This window comes from Triturus cristatus, chromosome 11 (assembly GCF_964204655.1).
Source record: "Triturus cristatus chromosome 11, aTriCri1.1, whole genome shotgun sequence".
NCBI lineage: Eukaryota > Metazoa > Chordata > Amphibia > Caudata > Salamandridae > Triturus > Triturus cristatus.
The window spans coordinates 267733593-267760449 of NC_140594.1; positions in this window are offsets into that span (position 1 = coordinate 267733593).

Consider the following 26857-nt stretch of genomic DNA (forward strand, 5'->3'; position numbering starts at 1 on the left):
GATGCTTCTTACACCGCACTCCTGCCACATTCTCCCTTCCCTATTTCTGGCATACCTTTAGGAGCAAATAGTTTTGGGATCGGTGGCTTTGCCACTCACTTACACCCCTTGCTGCAATGTCTTTGGGGCTGCAATATTTCTGGCACAAAGTGTGCACGAGGGACGCTCCCTACTTCTAAATGCTGTTAGGGTTACTTGACCCCTCCTGGTTCTTCCAGTGCCTGAAGCTGGGTAATTAGCCATCCTGTCTGACTGTGAGCCCTATGATTCTGCAGACTATTGGCCCTTTAAACAGGAAGGTGAATACTATTTTGATGATGGTCTTGTGGAGGGTATTGACTTATCTGTTCAGAAACAGTTAATAAGGCCATGGATTTGGCTCTTTAATCCTTTACCGATCAATTGGAGTATTTGGCCAAATAGAAGAAGAAGGCGGCCTCAGGCACCTCCAATCAGGGGGGTTCCTCTACTCCCAGAGAAAAACCTACCAAAGTGCAGAACTGGCCTCAAGGGGTTGTCCCGGCTCAACTCCCCCAGACCTGGCTGGATGATCCCTGATACCTTGTGAGGGACCCTTCCCAGCCCCTCCCCAGAAACCTGCCCAGGGTGATTCAGACACATACTCTACCTCTTCTCACTCCTCTCGCTCTGACCCCCCTGAACACCCTAAGAAGAAGAAAATGAAATCCTCTGGCCTGCCCAACCAAAGTGCAACCCAGGTCCTTTGGCTCTAACCCTTCTCAGTTTGCACCCGAGGATATTGTCCACCAAAGGTCCTCTGACTGGTCTCCTACCCGGGCGGAGGCGGAGTACATGCAGCATCATCTTAGAAAAGGTTTTGACAAAGAGGTCGTAAAAGTCTGTGTGCCAAATGCCCCAGGCCTGTTCTCCTGGGCAAGACTACATATACCCATGACATAAACCCCAGAATGCAAACCTTTTTGAAGAAATTTTCCACGGACCCCAAAAAGGGCATTGTCAGGGAGAGGAAAGCATGCCAGGATTAACTCCAATACCTGGCAAAACTTTTAGCGATGGCTCTCGAGGCACAGGAAAATGGCTCCGTGACAGATCTGGAGGTCCTGGCTGGCTGGTCACAAAGGGCGGTATGCCTCCTCAGAAACACCAACTGTGCCATCTCTTCGGAGTACAGGAAATTCTTGCTTATGCGCATCAACCTTAAATTGGTATAGACTTAGTAATTTCTGATGCTGTCTCAATGCCGATGGCCTCCTCTTTGAGGAGAAGTTTGTCAAGGACATTTCACACCTTCAGAGCCTTTAACAAAGCTCAGGTGTCCCAAGAGAAATTTTTTGCCAGGGCCGAGCACAGTAGGGGCCATTCACCGGCCTGAGGATCGGTTCAAGACTCCCTTCGTACATATCATTTTCAGAGGAGAGGAGGTTGACAGGATGGTCCGAGAGGATCAGGCTTCTTCCCGTCCAGGTCGCAATTTGTCAGGGGCAGACAGACCAGGCTGTCTTACAGAGGGTCCTTCCAGACTCCCCCATCTTCTGATTTATTCAGTAAGCATTATTCCTTTATCTCATGTGCACTTAGGGGACAGGACTCAACTGTTTGTTCACAAGTGGCAACAAATCACTCACGACTCTTGGGTTCTGGAGACGGTTATGGGGTTTCATTTAGAACTTATACGTTCGCCCTCCCAACGCACCCTGACCTCTCCTTTTTTCCCAACAAGAAATGGACCACGTAGATTCAGAGATTCTTGAGCTTATTCCCAAAGGTGGGATTTCCCATTCTTTTGTTATTCAACAATTGTAGCATCTTGCTGCGGCTGGACAACGTTTCGGCAGTCAGGTATATAAACAGACTTGGGGGCAAGTCCAAGTTGTTGGTGGAGATCACCAAGAATTTGTGAACTTTCTGCCTGAAACATCAGATATCAGTGATTGCGTAGTATCTCCCTAGGCAGAACAACATCAGCGTGGACTGGAAATTCAGGGTCTCAATGTAAGTGAGTGACTGGAGGTTGAATCCTCATGTGTTTCAGCAGATTCAGACTCTTATTTGCACTTGTGTGATTGACATGTTTAAATCCTGATTGAATTATCAACTTCCAGTATTCTTCAGTTGGAGGCTGTATCCCTTGGCAAGAGCCACAAATATATTTCTACAGGACTGGTCCAAGGAGCTGCTTTACACCTTTTCCCCATTCGCCATGATTGTGAGAGTGGAAGTTTAGGTGTGGAGACAGGCAGCAATGGTATTCTTGATAACCCCGATTTGGAAGGACTAACCATGGTTCCCAATTCTTCTTCAGATGTCAGTAGCTCTCCCTGTTGCTCTTCCTATGGTTACGTAAATCCTGCAGGATCCCTTAGGAGGCCTTCATCCTTTGGTCTTGCAACACTCTCTACCTCTCATGGCATGGAGGTTTCCAGGAAAACTGCATTGTACTAGGAATTTCTCGACTCACAAGCGATACAAGGCCGCTTGGAGGAACTGGTTAGGTTGGCCTGTGAAACAGGATTTGGATCTTGTTGAGGCAGATTTGAAGGACGTCATGAATTTTCCGGCTGAGCAAGCTGGGGACGGCTTGTGTTACAGGTCAGTAAACAATTGGCATGGTCATTCCCCCATTGATGGTAAACCGGTTAGGGCTAATTCAATGTTCTGCAATTTGCTCAAGGATATTAGAGTCTCTAAACCTCCCAAACCCCATTATGAGCATATATGGGAAGTTAATTTGGTGCTAAGGTTGTTTCAGAGGTGGACTGACATTGAGCTTTTGTCTAGGAAGCAACTGTCAGCTAAGCTTGTTATGTTGCTCTGTGTGGTGTCCTACCTGAGAGTTTCAGACATCTGTGTGCTGGACTTAGCAGATATCGTATTCTCTCCGGAAGGAGTTTCTTTTGTTATATCTAGAAGTACAAAAACTTGTTCAAAGTCCATTGATGATCCTGCTTTTCCTCATGATGAAAGTTATGTGTGGTAAGATGTTTACAAACATATTAGAACTGTACTAGATCTTTATGTGCTAATCCGAACTTTTGATTGCTGTACAAAAGCCTTTTAAGCCTGTTGAGGCCATGACTTTGGCCCGATGGGTCAGATGGCATATGGCCCAGGCAGGTATTGATGTTAGCAGGTTTGGTGCATACTCTGCTCTGGAGCAATAGCCTCAAAGGCTCTCTCTTTGGGTTCTAGGTTGGAAGACATTCTGAAGGCAGCAGACTGGTCCTCGGTCTCGACGTTTAAGCAGTTCTTTTAAAAGCCAGCTGTTCATATGTCAAATTTGGTTGTTGGTCAGCTTTGAACTAGCATAATCGGAGCCCCCGGTCCTGACATAGAATACAAAATGCTGTAGTTTTCGTGACAACAAATTTTAATTCTATTAAGGACACAAAGGAGAGGATTATCCTACCTTGTGTTTATGGTGGACAATATACTATATGATTGTATTGATTGTTTGTTTATATGTACTGCTGGTATTTATGTACTGTTTGAACTTTCCCACCCTAATTGTAAGCGTATTGTTGGCTATGGCTTGATTTTGTTTTTGTTGCAGATTTGGCGCAGAAGCAGGAGTGAATCCTGTTGGTGTCCTGCCACTTGAGATGCAATGTGGAAGCACGAGTGAACCCTGTTGGTTTCCTGCCACTTGAGGCCTTCATCTTTTGTAGTTCTGTGGCTGATATTTGAATTGCTGTTTGTCCTCATCCTTGCAGGTGGCTGAACTGGCCTCGCAAAGGAAGAGGCAGCAAGATGGTGTTTTTCGGCGTTGAGGACATGGAGAGTCTATGATTGGTGCATAGAGTAGGAAGAGCTGAAAAGGGGGAGTGTTTCGATACTCATGGGATTTGTAGTTTTTGTTTATAAATGTTTTGATTGTCTGCTGTGGTTTTGGCAGTAAAGAAAGAGAAGGCTAATCCTCACCTCTGTGTCCTTAAAAGAAACAAAAATTCTTGCAAAAGCTAGACTTGCTTTTATTACGGGTTTAACACGTGGTAGTGCACTGGGGAATGAAGGGGAGTGAGTTGGAGAGGAGATCAACAGCCTGGAAATCTACAGAACAGGACACACAAAGACAAGAGAGGTGGTTTGATATAATTGCATGAGGAACTGCTCAGTCAGTTAAATGAAGTGCAGGTCATTAGGCAGCGAAGCGTGTAAAAATGTGTGTCTCATGTTCCAGCTGAGTCTTTAGTCTCTGCAGGGTGACAAACTCTCTGCTGAGTTGAAGCCAATGTTACCTCCGCTAAAATGTAATAAGTTACAGACAGTAAGCCAAGCATAATTATTAAGTTGGAAGAAAAGTTCAAAACCACAGTTCATTTTCCCTCTGCCGCAGCATGCGTGCTATTGTCTGTATCACATGCTCCTTCTGCTTGCTAGCGGCCGGCCTGAAGGTTGTAGGCCCATCTTTGTATATTTTTTGGATTCTGTAATAAACGGTTTCAAAAAAAAAAAACCACAGTTCATGACAACATCTATATGCTTAAATTCCAACTAGGGCTCCAAGAAGGGATTTGACGGGCATCACGCCTTGCCTTTAAGTGAGATACAATATGAAACAAGCATTAGCAAAAGCCAATAGGTCTGGCTAGGGCTAGCAACCTTTTGGCTTTTTCAAAGTTTGTTTTACTTGGTCAAAACTTTATTGTTAGGGCCCTCGTGAATTCAAAATGATAAACATTGGCTAAAATCAAAAATAAGTTTTTAATTTCAAGATGCACACATTCCCATAGTAAGCCTTGTCAATGAAGGGAACTACTTTGTATGTGGATGTGTTCCTTATAAAAGGGCTGAGTACCATCAATCACAGTGAAGTAAGCCAATGGCTGAAGTGGACTGACTTATTGCTCCATGCCGAATGAGAGTGGAAGCAAAATGAGAAAGACGCAATAGCAGAAAAAAAGGTGCAGAAGGATCGTTAAGGCCCCTAAAAGTAAGTATATTATACATATAATTTTAGTAACAATCGAAAGGTCTTGTCTAATGCCACTTTTAACAATGGCTCCTAGAAAGTGAGATACTTGTGGTTAAATCTAGGCAAAATGCCCAGCAACACTGTTGTGGCTAGGGTGCAGGGCTTTTATGCAGATGATCCTCACTCAGATAGAAGGTACATTCTTTATTTCATAGCAGACCCTAGTCATAGCCACAGCCTCATTAGCTCAAGCCAAGACGTCATCCTATCTCCAAGTGTAATTTACTGCTAGGCTAGTCCCAGCCACACCCCACAATATTACAGCATCAGCACAGTCTCTCAGCATCCATACTCACCATTCTACAACATGTCCACTCAGTCCTGGCATACACAGACACACCAAGACAAAACTTCCACTTTGCTTTACGCACAGTCATACTATAAATCCCATCAACCTAGCAATACCTCCAAAGGATGTAAATAATGTGTAAATATTGTGTCTAAAAAAAGGTAACATAAAATGTTTATAGTACCCCCATAACTGTATTGTTGCCATCAGAAATGGGGCCAGCGATGACATCAGTGATCACATCTGAAACACAATCTCAAATCAGTATTGTTAGACGGCGACCTCAGAGGAGCCCGGAAAGGGGTCCTGACTACCCTGAGACCCACCCTCAAAGTATCGTAGCCGGGCACTGGCGGGAGATTCCCCAGGGGGAGGACTCTCGCAACTAGGATCGTACTTCTGGCACCACACGACACAGAGGGACCACACTGGGTATTCTCAGAACAAGTTTTATCAAACAGGTATCACAGCAAATATGTACAAGGTGAGCACGGGCTCAAGAGTCTCGGAAAGGTAGGGGGTAGCGGGACTGTCTCTGGTAACGGTTCAAAGGAGGGACGTACCCGGCGCACAGCTCACAATCCTCGAGCTGGGGGGTAGGCTGGTTGTCGTGGGGTCCGGCGGGACCGGTGGAGTCTGTGGAAGCCGCGAGTCACTCAGCGGGCTCAGGTACAAGTTCGGAGGTCTTACGATCTTCAGGGAGCCGCGAGTCACTCAGCAGGGCTCAGGTACAAGTTCGGAGGTCTTACGATCTTCAGGGAGCCGCGAGTCACTCAGCAGGGCTCAGGTACAAGTTCGGAGGTCTTACGATCTTCAGGGAGCCGCGAGTCACTCAGCAGGGCTCAGGTACAAGTTCGGAGGTCTTACAATCTTCAGGGAGCCGCGAGTCACTCAGCAGGGCTCAGGTGAGTTCCAGTTCCAGGAGCCGCGACCACGTCAGCAGGCTCTCGTTGTTCCAGCGTCGAATCTGCCGGACAGCCCCAGAGCACCCCTTGTTATAGTTCGACCCCTCTTTGATGTCCGGAGTCTGTGCAGGCAGGGGTCTTGTCACCTGGGGGTCGCTTGTCGGGATTTCCTGCTATAGTCTTTTGATTCTTTCAGGGCCGGGTCGGGAGGAGTCCCAGACACCCAGCAGGCGTGGAGCCAGCCCTCAGGGAGGCCGGAGGGCCGATCAAAACCCATCGTCCCGGGGGGTTCAGAGGTGCGATAGAAACTGCTCCTCCCTCTCTCATCCCCCTGGAAGCGGGATGTCCTCCAGCCGGAGTGGCGCCTCTATGCCCGGGTCGCGCTGGGGCCGGGCGGCCATCTTGGTGCATGAAGTGGGCACGCGGGCCCGGGGTGGCCGAAAGGGGAGAGGCCAGGGACGGGGATGTCCGGGTCGGTGCGTGTGTCCTGGTGGGGAGGTTCGGCGGGGCCGGGGGCTTGGGCTGTATGTACCAGGTTTCGGTGGTGCGGGGGCATGGAGGGCCATTCTACGAGGCCGGGTCCAACACGCGTCCCCCCCAGCTGAAAGCCGGAGAGAACTGCCCATCAGCTTGGGGGGTTCTCTTCGCTGAGGCGGAAGAACCGGGAGAGGCCGTCAGCATTGGCGTGGTCCGTACCAGGGCGGTGTTCCACGGTGAAATCCATCCCCTGGAGGGAGATTGACCACCGCAGTAGCTTAGGGTTTTCTCCTCGCATCTGCATGAGCCAACGTAAGGGCCGATGGTCAGTTTGGACTCTGAAATGGGTGCCAAACAGGTAGGGTCGTAGCTTTTTGAGTGCCCAGACCACGGCAAAGGCTTCGCGCTCTATGGTGCTCCATCTTTGTTCTCGGGGCAACAGCCGCCGACTGAGGAAGGCGACAGGCTGGTCTAGGCCTTGGTCATTTACTTGGGACAGGACGGCCCCAATGCCATGCTCGGAGGCATCGGTTTGGACTATGAACTCCTTGGCGTAGTCGGGAGCCTGGAGGACGGGGGCAGTACACATGGCCCTTTTTAGGGCATCGAAAGCTTCCTGGCAGGCAGCCGTCCACTGCACTTTCTTTGGCTGTTTTTTAGACGTGAGTTCTGTGAGAGGGCCGACAAGGCTGCCATACCCCCGAATGAATCTTCGGTAGTAGCCCGTGAGTCCCAGAAAGGCTCGGACCTCCGTCTGGGTGATGGGTGGTTCCCAGGCCAGGATGGCGTCGATCTTTGGCTGTAGCGGGGCGACCTGGCCACTCCCGACCTGGTGCCCCAAGTAGACCACGGATCCTTGCCCGATCTGGCACTTGCTGGCTTTTACTGTGAGGCCTGCCTGGCGCAGGGCGATTAGCACCCTTCGGAGGTGCTGGAGGTGCTCACTCCACTCTGAACTGAAGACAGCGATGTCGTCCAGGTATGCCGCGCTGAACTGTTCTAGCCCGGCCAGGACTCTATTCACCAGTCGCTGGAAAGTGGCCGGGGCATTTTTCATCCCGAAGGGCATTACGCGGAAGCGGTAGTGCCCATCGGGGGTGGAGAAAGCGGACCGCTCTTTGGCCCCTTCGGTGAGCGCAATCTGCCAGTATCCGCAGGTGAGGTCGAATGTGCTGAGGAACCGGGCTGCCCCTAGTCGGTCAATGAGTTCGTCGGCTCGTGGAATGGGGTGGGCATCGGCTCGGGTAACGTCATTGAGCCCCCGGTAGTCCACGCAGAATCGGAGCTCGGGGGCGACACCGGGGGCCGCTGCCTTCGGGACCAGGACCACGGGGCTGGCCCAGGGACTGTCAGAGGGCTCGATCACCCCCAGGGTCAACATCTTCGAGACTTCCGCTTGAATGCAGGACCGGACCCGGTCAGGAACCCGGTAGGCTCGGTGTCTCACCGGCGGGCTGTCCCCGGTGTCCACATCATGAACACACCAGTTGGTGACCCGGGGGGTCAGGGAGAAGAGGTCAGAAAATTGTCTTAGGAGCTGGCGGCAGTCCGCTTGTTGCTGGGCAGTGAGGGCTGGGGAGAGGTTCACTCCTTCCACGGAGCCATCCTGCTCCTTGATACACAGGAGGTCCGGGAGGGGATCCGACTCATCTTCGGCCCCGTCATCGGTGGCCAGCAGGAGGCTCAGTTCTGTCCGCTGGAAGTGAGGCTTGAGGCGGTTCACGTGCAGGACCCGGAGGGGATCCCGAGGCGACTGGACGTCCACCAAGTAGGTGACTTGGCTCTTCTTCTCGACCACCTTGTAGGGCCCAGTCCATCGGTCCTGGAGAGCGCCAGGCTTCACGGGGGCCATGACCCACACCTGCTGGCCCGGCTGGAACTCGACCAGAGTAGCATTCTGGTCGTACCAGCGCTTCATTTCTTCTTGACTCGCCTCCAGGTTGGCCTCGGCCAGTTCTCGGAACCTCCTGGTCTGGTTCCGGAGGGCCAGGACATATTGGAACACATCTCGGGGGGTGGTCTGGGGTGCTGCCTCCCACCCTTCCTTAACTAAACTGAGGGGACCTCGGACGGGGTGCCCATAGAGTAATTCAAACGGGCTGAACCCCAAGGACTTCTGGGGGACCTCCCGGTAAGCGAACAAGAGGCAGGGGAGCAAGACGTCCCACTTACGCCGGAGGGGCTCTTCTAGGCCAGCGATCATCCCTTTCAAAGTCCTATTAAACCTCTCTACTAGGCCGTTCCCTTGGGGATGGTACGGGGTGGTGAACTTATAGGACACCCCACATTGTTGCCACAGGGACGTCATATACCTGGATATAAAATTAGTGCCGCGATCGCTCACGACCTCGCGGGGGAAACCCACCCTGGAGAAGATCCCCATCAGGGCCCGGCCCACCACGGGGGCCGTAATGGTGCGTAGGGGAATGGCCTCTGGGTAGCGGGTGGCGTGGTCCACTAGGACCAAGATGAAACGGTGACCTTGGGAGGTGGGGGGGTCCAGTGGCCCCACGATGTCGATCCCGACTCGTTCGAAGGGGGTACTGACGACCGGGAAGGGTTGGAGGGGAGCCTTGCGCTTCCCCCCACTCTTCCCACTGGCTTGGCACGTGGGGCAGGACTTGCAGTGGGCCTCTACCGCTGCTTTCATTTTAGGCCAATAAAAATGGGTCACGAGACGGCTGTAGGTCTTGTCCTGACCCAGGTGACCGGCGAGGGGGACATCGTGGGCTAAGCCCAGGAGGAAATCCCGGAAGCGGAGAGGTACCACCAGTACCCGTCCGGATCCCAGCTCCACTGATTTCTGCTCACTATACAGGACGTTATTCTCCCAATAGATTCGGTGCGTTCCGGTCTGGTCACCTGCGGCTTGGCCCTCGGCCTGGCGCCGCAGCCCGACCAGGGAAGGACAGGTGGCTTGTTCCTGGCAAAATTCTTCTCGGGTGGGCCCGCCCTCGTGGCGCCAATGGGCCAACTCGGGTAGATCCCCCAACTCGGGGACCGGGGCGGGGTCGGATGGTGCGGGTTCGTCGCTGGCGACAGACCCTTCCGATGGGGGAACGGGAGGACCCTCGGCGGGGACGGTGCTGGCTACTTCGACCGGGGTGCTCTCGACTTCTCTCCGGGGAGTGAGTCGGGCTGTCATAGATCGGGTGGTGGCACACACCCACTCGGGGAGTCCCATCATTCCTAGGTGGGCCTTGCGCTCTACGTGCTTCCAGGGAGAACTCTCCAGGTCGTTCCCTAAGAGGCAGTCGACCGGCTGGGAGGTTCTTACGGCCACCTTGAGTTTACCTATCACCCCTCCCCACTCAAATGGCACCAGGGCCACCTGACACATACTTTCCCTATTGTCTGCAGATATCACGGGGCAAAAGACATTGGGGAGGATCTGCTCCTCGGGAACTAGGTGCCTGAGGACACCGGTGATACTGGCCCCGGTGTCCCGCAGGGCCTCTACCTGGTGGCCATTGATCTTGACGAGCTGCCCATATTTCTGTGTGTTGGACGGTAGGAGGCTACCAGGGATCATTTCCCTATCTCCCAGGGATACTAGGGCCATCGCGGCTGGTTCCCACTCCTCGGCTTCCTCAACCTCCTCCCCTAGGGCCACGTTGGCTATCTGTCTCGCAGGGGTGACTTGGGTGGCCATGGGGCACTCTGGGTCATTGGCGTAGTGCCCGGGTTTCTGGCAGCGGAAACATGTGACGGTCACCCGGTGTCCCCGTCTCCCAGGGGGCCCTGTTACTGGTGGGGGGGGCGCCGGGAAAGGTGGAGGTGGTGTCTTCGGGGGGCTAGGCTGGGACTCCCTCGGCCCTCCCTGGTTCCCTCCCCCTCTCTGGCGGGGTGGTCCCTGACTGGTTCGGGGGTACTCTCCTACCATGCCCCGGGAGACCCGGGTATTGGTCCAGCGGTCGGCCTCCACGGCCAGTTTCCGGGGATCTGTGAGCTTGCTATCCAGCAGATGTTGACGTAGCTCTACGAAGCAGTTCGCAGCCAGATGTTCCCATAACATGAGGTCAGTGAGTTCGGCAAGGGTGGTGACTTTGCTGCCCTTGACCCACCCATCGAAGGCCCGACTAAAAAAGTTTACATACTCCACCCAGGTGGTGCCCGGGATCTTCCTGCAGTCCCGGAACCGTTGGCGGTACTTTTCTGGGGTGAGGCCGTATCTTGTGAGGAGAGCCTCTTTCATGTGGCTGTAGGAGGTCTGCAGGGAGAGGGGTAGGTCGAGCAGGGTGTCCCTTCCTTCGCTCAGAAACCGTCCCCACAACCCCGCCCCCCAGTCCTTCTGTGGAATCCGATGGGAGGTCATGGCGACCTCGTAGGCCCGAAACCATTGCTGAATGTCATCGTTTTTATAATATTCTTTGACCACATCCTTGGGGATGTGGACCTTCTGTTCCGCTGGGGGGGCCGTCTCTCGGTTCCCCGAGGGCCTCCCGTCCTCATTTCGGGCCTTGAGCTCGAGTTCCTTTAAGCTCCGTTCGTGCTCCAGTTGGAGCTTTCTTCCTTCGTGCTCCCGTTGGAGCTTCTTTTCTTCCAGTTCGCCTTGTACACGCATTTGCTCTACTGCTAGCTTCTTCTCCGCTAACTTCAATTCGCCCTCGATTTTGAGTTTGGCTAACTCGAGTTCATGACTGCGGCTTCTCTCTCTGTCCGCGAGCTCTTCCGGGGATAGGCCCCCGTCTGGTACGATGCCTCGCACCTGATTGCTACTGCTTTCACTTTGGGGGGGTTCGGCTTCGTCGGGGCGCTCCCCCGTGCCTTCCGGGCGGGAGGCCCCGGTCTCCACCCAAGTTTTCAGTGCTTTCTGCAAGTCTTCCTTAGTGTTGAGGCCAGTGGTAGCGATTTTAAGTTCTTTGCAAAATTGTTTTAGCTCTTTGTGTGTGTATTCTTCCAGATGCTCCACCTGGAACACTCTGTTGGCGTTGGTTTCTGCGGAGCTCGTGGCGCTTCCGTCTGCCATCTTTGTTGGTCGTGCGTCCGTCGTTTACTGTACGATCTCTAGGTGATGGGCCCGAATCCCGTCGCTTGCCACCAATGTTAGACGGCGACCTCAGAGGAGCCCGGAAAGGGGTCCTGACTACCCTGAGACCCACCCTCAAAGTATCGTAGCCGGGCACTGGCGGGAGATTCCCCAGGGGGAGGACTCTCGCAACTAGGATCGTACTTCTGGCACCACACGACACAGAGGGACCACACTGGGTATTCTCAGAACAAGTTTTATCAAACAGGTATCACAGCAAATATGTACAAGGTGAGCACGGGCTCAAGAGTCTCGGAAAGGTAGGGGGTAGCGGGACTGTCTCTGGTAACGGTTCAAAGGAGGGACGTACCCGGCGCACAGCTCACAATCCTCGAGCTGGGGGGTAGGCTGGTTGTCGTGGGGTCCGGCGGGACCGGTGGAGTCTGTGGAAGCCGCGAGTCACTCAGCGGGCTCAGGTACAAGTTCGGAGGTCTTACGATCTTCAGGGAGCCGCGAGTCACTCAGCAGGGCTCAGGTACAAGTTCGGAGGTCTTACGATCTTCAGGGAGCCGCGAGTCACTCAGCAGGGCTCAGGTACAAGTTCGGAGGTCTTACGATCTTCAGGGAGCCGCGAGTCACTCAGCAGGGCTCAGGTACAAGTTCGGAGGTCTTACAATCTTCAGGGAGCCGCGAGTCACTCAGCAGGGCTCAGGTGAGTTCCAGTTCCAGGAGCCGCGACCACGTCAGCAGGCTCTCGTTGTTCCAGCGTCGAATCTGCCGGACAGCCCCAGAGCACCCCTTGTTATAGTTCGACCCCTCTTTGATGTCCGGAGTCTGTGCAGGCAGGGGTCTTGTCACCTGGGGGTCGCTTGTCGGGATTTCCTGCTATAGTCTTTTGATTCTTTCAGGGCCGGGTCGGGAGGAGTCCCAGACACCCAGCAGGCGTGGAGCCAGCCCTCAGGGAGGCCGGAGGGCCGATCGAAACCCATCGTCCCGGGGGGTTCAGAGGTGCGATAGAAACTGCTCCTCCCTCTCTCATCCCCCTGGAAGCGGGATGTCCTCCAGCCGGAGTGGCGCCTCTATGCCCGGGTCGCGCTGGGGCCGGGCGGCCATCTTGGTGCATGAAGTGGGCACGCGGGCCCGGGGTGGCCGAAAGGGGAGAGGCCAGGGACGGGGATGTCCGGGTCGGTGCATGTGTCCTGGTGGGGAGGTTCGGCGGGGCCGGGGGCTTGGGCTGTATGTACCAGGTTTTGGTGGTGCGGGGGCACGGAGGGCCATTCTACGAGGCCGGGTCCAACAAGTATCAACTTGTGCAATTCTTCACTTCCATATGTTTCAGGCAGTATGAAAAACTTGATATCAATTCTGAAAACCAACAATGGGTTTCAGTTGTGCCATTCCTCTGTGCTACAATCTCCCATGCTTCTGCCCCTGAAATGATTCCAGTTTCACTTCACCACCATGATTCGAGTGTCTCTGTTATCTCTGATTTTGGGTGGGGCTGTACACTGGTGATCCTGTCTCTAAGATTTGCGGGCATTCTGAGTCAAATAAGCCGTTTTGTATGGCTCTCTGTTCCAGCGAGAGCTAGTGCAGGGGCATCAGCAAGAGCTCAGTGCATCCTATAGTTGAAGGCATCAGTAAAGGTACAATAATTTTTTAAGCTTCTGGTACATTAGCATTCTTCGGTTGGAGCACTCCCTATGCCTTAACACAAAATTCAATTGTCCTTTCTCAGTGATTTGTTGCTTTCTAGTAGCGGCACTGTCGCTGCTGAACCTCATCTTACAGAAGTGTGTAATAATAACACAAGCAAGAGGTAAGGAGCACGATGCACCTTAATCTTCACCAAGACACGTCTCCACACAGAAAACATCCAACTGCCAAAATTCCTCAGCATTCTAGAGTAACACACAGCTCAGGAGAAAGGGAGGACAAATGAGAGGGAAAAGGGCACAGGGAAGTAAACACAACAAGCTGCATATATCATGCAAGTAAATAAACCAACATGTTACTTAACAATACCCTAGGTAGACATCACATCTTCGCCCTCTTCTTGGAGAAAGTCAATCCCACAAATAGTCCTTGACTAATTTTCTGGACTTTTCCACATTACACGGAGGTGGTGCATCTGATCCACTCGGGCTTTGCACAAGTGTACTAGGAGAACCACTCGCACAATCATGAGACTGTGTCACACTGGGCAGTGGTAGGGTGAAGAAGATTCCTTGGAGTTGTTGCCTATGGAGACTCAGACAGTGGCATCACATGCCAAGGGCACGGATGTGTTTTCAGGTGGAATCTGATCAGCAAGTGACACATTCCACCAACATCCGCGTACTAATCATTATAGCTGATGGAGAAGATTTTATCACCCCGATGGATTACCACCGCACTTGATGTATGGGCACCTAATCCTTACCATGACCAAATCCCCACCACATATCTTATTCAGGGTTGCCGATTTCCTCGGATTCGAATTTTTTTTAATTTTGGCTTGAATGAGTGACTAAATAGATGAATGAAGGAATGAATGATAACACGAATAAAGCGCATGGCTACTCAAGAGTGTCCCGGCACTAAACACAGCATGTCAAGAATGGAGAGATTTGAGTCAATTAAAATTCATGAGTTTTTAGCAGTTTCCTGGAAGCAGTCTCCTCGGCAGTGTTCCTTAATTGGAATGGAAGCTGATTCCAAACTTAAGCTATTTGAGAAGAGAAAGAAGTACACCCTTGCCTCTATTTCTTAAAGGGCAGAAAACCAGCAATCGTGCATTCATAGAGAGCAAAGATCTCGAAGGACAGTACTCATGGACCCTAGCATTCAGGTACTTGGGACCAATAGCATGTAAAGGGCAATGAGTGACAGACAGGGCTTTGAAGGTGGTTCTTTTGTTAACAGGAAGCCAGTGCAGCTGCTTGTGGAAAACTATCTCTGGCAACAGTTTTCATAGTCTGAACAGGAGTCGAATCACGGTATTCTGCGCAACTTGAAGCCGGTGTATCGAGTATTCGGGAAGGCTGAGAAAAAGAGCGTTGGAATAGTCTAGGCGAGACAAAATCAGAAATTAAACTACAATTTTCTGCACAATCCAGGGTGATAACACAGGAATATTTTCAGAGTTCTTAAACTCCAGGAATATGATTTAACCACTTAGGCAATCTGCATCTTCATAGACAGACCGCCCTCAAATAAACCCCCCAAATTCCTGGCTACATTCGTCAGAGGGGAAGGGCTGGGTGGTCTACAGGCCAACAGCCCGTCCATCCTTATAGAGTTTTAGAGCCAAACAGCAGAATTTCTGTTTCGTCAGGATTATACTGGAGGCAGCTAGCCTTGTGCCACTCAATTACTGCTTTCATACATGCTGTAAAAGCGATTTTAGCCCCCACCGAGTAATCTCTATACAAGAGCAACAATTGTGTGTCATCTGCATATGAAATCATTTTAATACCTAACGACTCTATCAAGACAGCAAGGGGCATCATATAGATATTAAAAAGCGTGGAACTTATAGTGAAACCCTGCAGACCCCCATAATGTAAGGTTTTAGCCTTTGAATGAAACTGTCTCGTCCATACTGCTTGCTCTTTAGAGTAGAGAAAGGAGGAAAGCCACCGAAGGCCTGAACCCTTCACACCAAATGCAGAGAGACAATGTAATAGGATCTTGTGCAAGACCATATCAAATTCTGCAGAGAAATCCAGACGAACTAATGCAACGTTATAGCCAAAGTCCAGGTTCCACTTTATTGACTCAGAGATCTCAAGCAGCGTTGTTTCAGTGCTATGGGGGGCTCTGAAGCCTGACTGTGAGGGATGTAGCACATTAGAGGTTTCTATAAATTCAGAAAGCTAAATGTTGCCAAATTTCTCCAGAATGTTTGAGGGGGCTGGCAGCAGGAACATTGGACAAAAATTGTAGGGCTGTGTCTTTTTTTCAGAAGAGGAATTGCATTAGCCTTTTTCCAGGATTTGGGCACTAATCCTGATTGTAAAGAGGCAATTAACAGTTTCAGAAACATGGGACAAATTATGTTGGTTATCTGATCCATAATATGAGGAGCAAGCAGGTCCAAGGAAAAGCCAGATTTGCAAATCAGGAAGCATTCTTTCAGTTTGTCTTCCGAAGGAAATAGGAAACAATTAAGCTTATCCACCACCAAACATTATGAGGAGTAGTTAGTTAATGCTGATGCATCCACATAATTTCATGTGTTAATGTGCAGTTGAATATTTACAATATTTTCTTCAAACAAGTTACTCAACTTACTACCCAAGTGTGCGTACACTATGGATGGTGGCGCAATTACAGAGGAATCAGAAAACTGCGACACAATTTCAAAAATGTACCTGGGCCTGTTCTTAGTCATTAATCAATTAAAAATAATAGTTGCCTCTGGGCAATTTAATGTTCTTGTGACAGTATTTCAGTGCTAATTTATAAAGAACTTTGTTTTTAATTTTATGATGATTCCTTTCAACCCTATTTCTGATGGTTTCCCAGCCCTTGTTTTGGGCTGCAGTTTCCACAGGACCTTCCCCTCCCCTTTTTTGAACCAGTGGGGTTGAAGCATGGTGGATGCAAGTCTACCTCTCAAAAATGTGTATGGGGTTCTACCTGTTACATTATGAGGAGTAGTATAATATGCCCAGAGGCAAGTTCTCAGAGCATTCCAGACAGGTAGGTTACCTTTCCAGGCCAGTTGGATGATCCCTTTAATGAAGCAGTCAGCTCGCTCAGATAGGCCATTACCCTGAGGATGGTATAATGATGACTTGCAGTTAGTGATTCTACATGAACTGAGAAACCCTGGCATAGTAACAGAGATACATTGGGAGCCATTGTCAATTACTATCTCTAAGGCAAACCCTTCACTAGGAAATACCTTTTCAAGACTGTTACCCATGGTAGGGAAGTCAATATATTCCATGTCAATACGCTTACTATATTACCCAATTATGACGGCACATAGTGGCAGATAATTTATTCATTGGTCCAATTACATCGACTCCCTATTTCTGCCACGGTTCCTTGGGGAGTAGAAAAGGGACATGGGGACGTGCACATCCTTTCAAAGTCTTGTCAGCTTCCTTATATAAATATAATTCTTGTACAAACACCTCAACATCACGACCTATGGCTAGCCACCAATAATTTATTCTCAGTTTTTCATGGTGCCAGTTATGCCTAGATGTCATTCGTGGGCTAAAGAAGTCAGACATGGCCTTAACAGAATAGGAATTACAAGCATGTTATTTCTGATTACAGCTTCATATTCAATTGACAAATCATCCCTCAGTTAAGTATGGTCTGAGGTTAATGTCTAATCCCTTCTCCTTGGGCCAAGCCTTCACAATGACTGCACATACTTCTAAGCATTCTGAGTCTTCAGCAGTTGCAGCAATCCACTAAGTTCCATTGACAGAGAGCTTGCAAAAGGTTTAATACTTGAGGTATGTAATGACCACATCATCATTACGCTCACATTCGTCATTGTCGGCAGATACAACTTCGCATGGCAAGCAAGATAAATAATCAGCAGGCACATTAGATCTACCTTGAATATGTTCAATATTGATTACATACTAATGCAACTTGCATTCCAGTTCAGTGATGTGAGAAGATACCATTTCTGAACCCACCCCTTACTCAATATATTTACTAAGGGTTCATGATCTGTACTAAAAGTGCCCTTCCCATATGAGCCTCTTAAAACTGGCCATAGCCCAAATACATGCCAACACTTTATGCTCTATGATAGAGTACTTTGTTTCAGAACCCTCCAACTTGCGAGAAACAAAGGCAAGGGAGCAAACACCATCCTGTGCCGATTAGTTAAGGACAGCTTCTAGTTCCCCTTGACTGGCATCAATGATTATCACAAATAGGGATTCATCAAAGTATTTCGAGGTTGGCCCTTACTGTTCTTATTTCAAGATGTGCATGCTTTCGGTGCATTCCTTATGCCACACAAAGTCAATGTCTTTTTTGGACAGTTGACGGATGGGCTCCAACTTTTCTGTTTAGTTCCTGATGAACTTGGAGTAGAACCTGCATATTCCTAAAAAAGTATAGCGGGTCATCCTTTCTAGTTGGTTGGGGAGATTAAAAAATTGCAGAAACTAGGCTTAGTTTGGGTACAACCCATCAGCAGTGATGACATGACCCAAGTACTCCTCCCCATCCTTGACATTTTTCACTTCTCCCTCGTCAGTGTTGAGTCACTTGCTTGGATGCGTTTGAAAACTTCTTGTAACACGTCTGGATGGCTATCCTGGTTCTTGGAAAAAACAAGCAAATCATCCTGTACTCCTTTCAGTCCATGCAAAGGTTTCTTCATTATTTTCTGGAAGACAGCGGAGGCAGAATTGAGACCAAAGGGCATGAGACAAAATCTACATGCAGTACTGGGTGTGATAATCAGAGTGAGATCGCCGGAATCCTTGTGTAGTACAACTTGATGGTACACAGTGGTGAAGTCCAGAGTCAAAAAGGCCTCAGCGTTGCCCAAGGTAGCCACTATTTCATGTAAGTGAGGTAAAGGATGATTCTCAACCACGCATTGTCAATTCAGTTGGTTAAAGTCTGTGCACAGTCTGATTTTACCATTCCTCTTTGTGGCTGAAAGGATGGTTGATAACCATGAGGGCTTTGAGACTGGTCCAATCACACCTTCTTTCAACTAATTATCCAAAACTTTTTCTACATCTCTATGTGCAGATAGAGGGTTGTGTACCTGTTGTTTAACAGGCCTGGTTTTGTCTTTTAGTTGGATGTAAGGCTAGAAATCTTTTAGTTGACTTAAAGTTCCAAAAAAGTTAGCTCCATATTCTTGCAATACGTCATCAAGGTCATCTTCAGAAAGACTGCAGCCATAAGGTGCTTTGCATAGATTAATCGCATTGCGTCAATTCTGTTGACCATCCCACAATGTGAACATTCCAGTCAACCATGTATACTTTAGCAAGAGCAGACCCTTCTTCAATTGCTAGGTTGGCCCTGAACATGCGTTCCAGGTTAATTTTATGTACACGATAAGCAGCTGGGTTGATATAAGTATGTCACAGCACACTGTTAATTGGTAAGTTGTTGTAATGTATCCTGTATATAATGGTAATCTGTGAATAGGATTGTAACATCATGATGTTTCATGTGTATGGTACATATGGGTTGATCACCAGTGCTGCACTTATCAAGGATTGTCACCAACAAAACAAAGTTGTGTAAGCTCTCCTCAACTTTATTCTCGTAATCATCTTTATCATCATCATTCTTTATGGCAAATACCTTCTTGGGATGGTTATTGGCTCTACAAACCTTTGCCAAGTTGTTTTTCTTTCCATGTTTGACTCACTCCCTTCCCAGTGTAGGTCAGTTTTGATACAATGTCATGTGGTTAACAGAACCACAACAGTAGCATTCACCATGGGTGGACTCATCTGGTCTGGAACTGTTGACTTTTTTTCTTAGTTTGATACTGTCACTTCTAAGATGCACATTGGCAAGCGCAAAATTCACTTTGTTGTGATGTTCTTCATTTCTTTTTGAGCACTTTCTTACCCAGAGATCAACGCTCACTGTTTTGATGGTGTTGATGATATTGTCAAGGCTTGGATTTATACCACACAGTAACTTCTCTTGTGCCTTGGTACATGTTGTGGTTATGACCTCTTGGTGATGAATCATTTCATCCATGTTGTCAAATTCACAGTTTGTCATGAAATAGAAACATATGCCTATGGGCTCTGGGGTGCGAGTGAGACCTCGTACCCCAGTTCCCAGATACCCAAAGGATTGACAATGCTGCGCTCTACAAATCATCTGGGTAACCGGTTCTCCCCTTTGCTGTGCAGTGTGCTCCCAAAATTGTACTTGTTGCTTTTTAACTTGATTATTCTTACCAATTATTCTAAAAACCGGGGAGGTGTGCGCTTACAACTGCCTTGCATGACCAGTCCTGTTCTTTGACCAATATCTACTCTGCCAAGTCTGACTAGTATTATAGTGACCTTTGTTCCAAATGTATAAAAGAGCAAGTTCCTCTTTTACTGGTCTAAAAAACGTCCAATAATTCTTCATCACATACAAAGTCCAAAATCTTCATATGGACATATTCATGTTTCTTCTAGCAACACGTTTTGTCTAACAGGCAATCTGCCCTATGACTTCCCCAGGGCTTACAATAGTGTTTAGGAAATGTGGAAGAAATCTAATGCTCTTTAATGTTGTCCTGACTCACTTGTATAGACGTTATTGTGGAAGTGTAGACAGCGGACATCTAAAGGCAGGAACCTATTTGATGTTCTCACTTGTGTGGGTGCACCTTCGACCGTTAGAAAAAACTAATTTAGAACATGTAGAACATACCATTGGTGACATTTCGACTTGTCCATCAATACACTTGTGTTCCTGGGCAGAGTTGTTGGGTAGAACGAATGCAGAGTTAAGCCCTAGAAAGTTCTGGGTCAACTGCCCACTCTAATTGCACATACTGCATGCTCTATTCTCACTAAAATAACTGCAGAAGCAACCAACCCTTTGTGTCTGTCAGCCAGCGTGACCTGTGAGATCTTGCAAGATTTTGTAGCTCGTAAAAGAATATGCAAGATGAGGGAAACATCAGAAGAGGCCCTAGTAACTATCTTGACCAATTTCCACTCTAAGAATTTATCTTTTGGTAGGAGCAACTCTTTAGGTCGGAGCCACAATTTGTAACTTTTTTCTGATAAGTAAAGGTCGCTCATCAACCCCTTCACTGATAACTTCTTTCTGCTTCATTAGAGAGGTACCACTTTGTGTTTGCATAATTGTCAAATATGTCAAAATATCGAGGAAGAAATGTTATGGAGCCAAAATATCGATGCCTAAATTTAGAAAACAAATTCATTGTGAAAGTAAGTACAGTATAGGTTTAGTAGATATTTTTATTGTCAAGGTACATATATGAGGAGTTGAATATAGCAAACCCATACTCACCTTTACATACTTGCTGTGTCAATATTTTCGTTGTTGTCATTTTGGCCATGATAGTTTGGCCCTATAATATTTTTTCCTTGATGTTCTGGTGGAAAAACCCTTGCACACTTGAGCTTCTAAAGAGGCATCTGAAACAACCCATCGCTTATGACACACTATCAAACCCTCGCACCTTTGTGAGTCTTACAGTCGGTGCCTGGCTTTAGGGTGGTGCAACCAGTGCAGCAGCACCTGGCGCTGGCCGCAGTGCGTTGTGTTTAGAAATAACCTATAGGTTTAAACGCACCTGCTGCAGAGTTCCTTGTTCAGGAAACAACAAAAATGTCAAGATAAAGCTGGTGATTACTGTTCCTGTTGGAGGGAAGTAGTTTTGTCTAGTGGCAGTTTCGACTCATCATAAAGTAGCGCAAAGGGTTAATATGCCTGCTTCGAGGAATGTGTGACATGCAGATCACAGAACGGATTTTTATGTGAATTGCTTAGGGGGTTACTCCTTTTGTCCCAGAGAGGCTTTTGTAACTTACAGTCCATAAGTTACAATCCTAATATATCACACTGACCTCATCAAAGAGCTTCATGCAAACGGCATCGTATCGGTTAAAACGTTATGTTTTTTTCTCAAGTTGTCCATTGTACAAATTATTTAAAAATTCTGGGGTAGAAATGCATTCTTATTAGTAAAGCCAAACTCAACCACTGTGGTATGTTTTAAATGCCAAGTTTGTGCTTCTCCAGACCAGTCTTAAAATATACTGCCTGCTAGTATGGATGATTTGTGATTCCTGTACCGTGTAATCCTCATTGTTTTACATACCATTTCCTTCAGATTGATTTACACACGTATGATTCATTGTCTCCATATAATTCGTGTGCGATGTAAGGTGCTCTGACACAGATATGAGTAGCGATATGAAACAGATGAAATACATGTGGCAGAGGGGCTATGGAGAGATGAGGGGCACTGGTGGAGTGATAGTGAGGCAACCTGTAGTGAAGGAGGTCATGGAGGAGCGCCAAAAAAGACTGTGGCACAAGGCACTACCAGCGCTAAAGCCTCCCCTGCTAACATCATCAGACAGGTATATTTGTATATTTAGCACACTTCGGGCATCAGAATTATCAGACAACAGTACAAAACATCATACATGAACAATATCAGCTCATGAAAGCTAAAGAAAACCTAAATAAATATTACAGCATGGTTGCATTTCAGGGAAAACTAAAAATATCCCTAAAATGCTGAAACTCTGCTAAAAATCTGATAAATTCCAAGGCACCAGAAACAATATTGCCGCTACCAGTAAAAGGCACTATCCGGTGTTTTTAGACAGAAAGGAAGGTAAAGATATATTCAAAGCTTTGAAAAGCAATTCTAAAGGTAAAGTCTAAGCAATATTAGAGACCCTTTTTCTTGAAATGGGTAGCAATTAAAAAAAAAAGGTAGGCAGCATCTTGGCATATGGACTCCTGCATCTTGTGTGGAATATTTTGGGTTGCTTGATGATTCACCTATCAACTGTCTCTCCGCGATTGATGACAATATTGTGTTAGGTGGTTTTATTAGATGGGATGAAAATGACAATATATCACCAGCTTACAATATTTTAAATGCAACTAATTATTTTGGACTGGAAAAACTGGTTACTAAACCAGCTCATTTAATAGGCCTTGATCTTTGCAAGTCAGATATTGTTAGTGCAGTGCAAATCATGATGGGTATCTGTTCAGACCATTTCTGTATCTCATTTAATATAAATCGAGTATATTTTGGCAAATCTAGTTTGGCTCAGTAAAAAAATAATTTCTTTCCATAACTGGAAGTCAGTTTCAGCCACCAAACTTAAATCAATTAGTTAATATTGATAGAATCGGGGTGTGGTCTGGCACTGACGAAGATGGCCGCACAGTAGTCAAGCTCCTGTGAACCAGCAGCCCGCGGCCCACCATCCGTCTCAATATCCGGAACCAGATCCATAAAGTTTTCCGTGAAACCCTCACCCACCAGGGTTACCCCTTGGAGGGTGAGGGTTTCACAAAAAACGTTATGGTTTTCCCTCAAAGTGAAGGAACAATGATAACTAAGAACTCCACGCAGCAAGAGGCTGGGTCCTTTGTTTTTGTTTTCATATGTCAAGCTTTGGAGGGTGGCCCCAACCCAAATATCCTCTAACTCCCCCTTGTTTGTGTATAGCTGACCTATGGAGAACCCAGAACACAACGTAATGCCAATACACGCACCTATCAGCATGACACAGTGTCCTCTACTGACTAGATTACTTCTTTACCCTCAGGGAGGGAGTAAGGCACTTCTGCAATACTCAGCACTTGGCTCGAGGCATATCTGACCACTCCTCTGTGGCAACGTGGATCCTAAGACAAGCGAAGGACAATGTCCTACCTCCAAGATTGGCAGCATGGCACTTGACAGATAGGAAAATTGCAGCCCAACTAGTAGAGGGCACTGAACGATACTTCCAACAAAATGAGGTGCCGGTGGAATCCTACTGTATCCTTTGGGAGGCATACAAAGCGGTGGTACGTGGACAGTTCCAGGCCCTAGTTAGGGCAAAGAGAAAGGCAGACAGGCATCGATACCAGATACTAGAGCGAAAGATAAAATCGCTGAAAGGCAGAAATACTAGAGGGAGCACAGGGACAAGACTGATACATCAACTGCGTACCCGGCAAGAAGAGTTAAAAGACGTTTCAGAGAATGCAGCCAGAGCCCAAGCTCTAGCAGTGCAGAGAATGCTCTACAAAGTGGGAGACAAGGTTACAGAACTCATTGCCTGGTTAGACAAGCGGGACAACAGTAGAGGTTGGGTGACGGAGATCCATGACTCTGAAGGCGGAGTATACCCAGGAGGCAGGGATATAGCTGATACATTTGCGGTTTATTAGGAAAATACATACGCCTCTAAATCCCGCATGTCTAGTACAGATTGTGCAGAACTCCTGGAAACTATGACATTAAATATCCTGTCAGGAGAGAACCGGGAGATTTTGGAAGGCAACTTGAAACTAGATGAAATAGAAGAAGCGCTCCGGGGATTACAATCGGGGAAAGAGCCGGAACCAAACGGCCCACCCCTTGAGCTGTTGAAAAGGGTGGCCCATAAAATTGCACCTCACCTCCTTAATATGTTCCTAGCTGCCAGAGACTCTGAGACCCTCCCACAGGACCAGAGGACCACCACAATAATAGTTATACCAAAAAAGGGCAAACCGGCAACAGATTGTGCCTCAAACCGTGCCATTTCTCTGCTTAATATGGATGCCAAAGTACTGGCTAAGGTCATCGTGAATCGACTGTCGGGGTCATAACGTCAGTGATCCACCCAGATCAATCCGGCCTTATGCTAAGATGGAGCACCCATTTAAACCTGCAACACCTATAGGGGTACTCTCCCTGATGGCAAAACAGGGAATGGAAGACACAGCTGTCCTCTGCCTAGACGCACGAATGGCATTCGATAGCATAGAATGGGATTACATCCTCACAGTACTGCTCTGACTGGGATTTGGTCCCAATTTCTGCTCCTGGGTTCAACTGCAATAGAGCACACCACTAGCCAGATTGTAGGTAAACAGCTTTACCTCCCGGATCTTCAAATTGGGCAGAGGCACACGACAAGGATGCCCCTTGTGACCTATGATCTTTGTCGTAGCCCTAGAACCCCTAGCGGCATGGGTCCAAGGAGACCCTCTAATCTGGGGAATTACAGTGGGAGATAAATAGGAGCAAAAGATATCCCTTTACGCTGATGACATCCTGCTCTACCTGTAAAAGCCCCATTTCTCGATACCGAGTATCCTTCACACATTTGATCTCTTAGGCAGCTACGCAGGATACCAAATAAACTGGGATGTGTCCCCAATTTTCCATAACTTGATGGACAAAATGGCCCTACCTCCTCACTGCCCCGCCCTAGTGGAGAGGGAGGGGTTCAGATACTTAGGGATCCACAAAACCAGACAGGAACAAGACTTTCTGCATCATAACTTGCTACCCCAGCTGGACTGCTTACAGGGAACAAATCCCAGACTACTCCCCCATGGAGGACAGGCTGCTCCTAGACCCCATGCCCACCAAGGCAGTCTCCCGCATTTATAAAAAGATAGTGAACAACACACAAGACACCTTTGTCCAACTGAGAGAGGCATGAACATAAAACGTGGGCCCCCTGGAAGATGATCAGTGGAGCAAGGCTCTGCAGAGTCCCAGAGAGCTAGCCATACAAGCACAATTCCGCCTAGTGCAGCTTCAGGTGCTACATAGGTCGTATCTCTCTAGGTCCAGAATACACAAGCTGGGCCACAGGGAATCTCCTGAATATACCAGGTGTTGCAACAATACAGGCACTTTTTACCACACACTCTGGGCCTGCCCACTAATTCAGAGATGATAGAAGTGATGAAGAAAGTAACAGGCTTATCGATCCCACTAGAGGCCACATGGCTGCTGCTGGGTATAACGTGGGTGAGAAGTGTCCCAAATACTCACACACCTGGTTAAACACTGCTGCGGGGTGGCAAAGCGCAATCTGGCTAGACTCTTGGGGGTGAATAGGCTTCTCACAGTGCGGGACTGGTGTCAACTAGCTGGACAAGAAACATATCAGGCCCAGGGTTGCCCTCGCAAATTTGAAAAGATTTGGGGACCATGGATGCAATATAAAGGAGCTAACGTAGATGGAGGAGAGGGAAGCTAGTTAGGGAAATGGGTTACTCTGGTAAAAGGATAACGTGTCAATAGCCTGCCACACTATGTAATATGTTACTCTCTGGGATAGGGGAGGTTGATATCCAGGCCCCCTGCGATCGGCCTATAATGTTGTTGCAAAAACGACCTGTTAATGTTCCGTAGTTCTCATGTAACTGCCTAGTAAAAAGAACATTTAAAATAAATAAAAAATTGATAGAATCAATGACAATGTTTATATTTATACATTCGCACATAAGAACGAAATCGCATCACTATTATCAAATTCGACCGTCATGAACTTTCCATAAACCCTGACTCGGAAATACATGGTCAGGCAGGCTCTGTGACCTAGGACTGAGGTTACTGATTGACAGGTCACAAGTCGAGTGGCACATAGCCGGCAGACAAACATGCAAACAGGAAACTCAGGTCCATCCCTCAGATAAACTCAGTGACACCACAATGGTCCAGAGAGATTGGCCCCCATAAAGCACGCATGGCTAGAGGGGTGTGCGCATTCTCAAAACACCATAGTGTCAGATGCCACATGAAGTTAGGAACACACAGCCAATCAGGAAACAGCACACACAGTAAATGCAGTAATTGCGCATATGTCATGCCAGACAACTGAACACGTTACTCACTGGCCCAAATTGTGTCCACGCAATATCAAGGCCCTCATTCATTTACCAAAAAGGGATTGCTGGAAGTACTTTATGATGCCCAAAGAAATGTATAAAAGCCTATCCAAATTGATTGTACTTTGAGACAGTCCTCAGGCCCACTTCTGTAACTGTGCTCCCGGCTGAAGTGTTCAATTAAACCAACTGTTCCTGTCTTCCCAAACTCCTCTTGTCATTTGTTTTTTCAAGGTAAATTCATATTAGAGCAACATTTTGGTGAGCCAGGCAGGAGAGATTGGTACCTTGGAACCGACTGCAGCCAAAGGAAAGGGACCCCGCCCGGATGGATTCACATTCGCGCAGCAAGGAAGTTGAGCAGACACTGCAATTGATTGGAAGTTCTACTGAATCCACAGAGAGGAGGTCTGACCTGAAGCTGCTATCAGAAGGTAAGAGAACATATCTGATCCTTAGTCCCAGCATTGGGCATATGACAAACTAGGAAGAAGTGCAAAAATGTAACCTGAGCGCCCTGCCACAGACAGAAATCTGGCATGTTACCTATTTTATTTGTCAAAACTGAGTGGTTACAAGGTGACCACACCTTTTTTCAATAGTCAGCACAGAAGGAAAGTTGAATATTAGTTGTCGCTTGGATCGCTAGGCGTGACACAGATGGTACGCTTGTCCCCTGGGTGTGATACAGGGTTGAGGCCTCACCGTTTGGAGCGCTGGGCATGACACAGATGGTACGCATGGACCCTGGGTGTTATATAGGGCTGGAACCTCAATCTATTTTTTTAGTCTAAAAGGGTTTTCTCAGTATTACCGATTTCTTAAACACTGTCTGTATCTGAAAGAGGGTGCGATTTGGATTTTATGGAATCAGATTTAAATCTGGGAGATCAGGTGTAGCATGCATTTGGCCAAGTGGAGCCTGTGGTTCTTCGAGT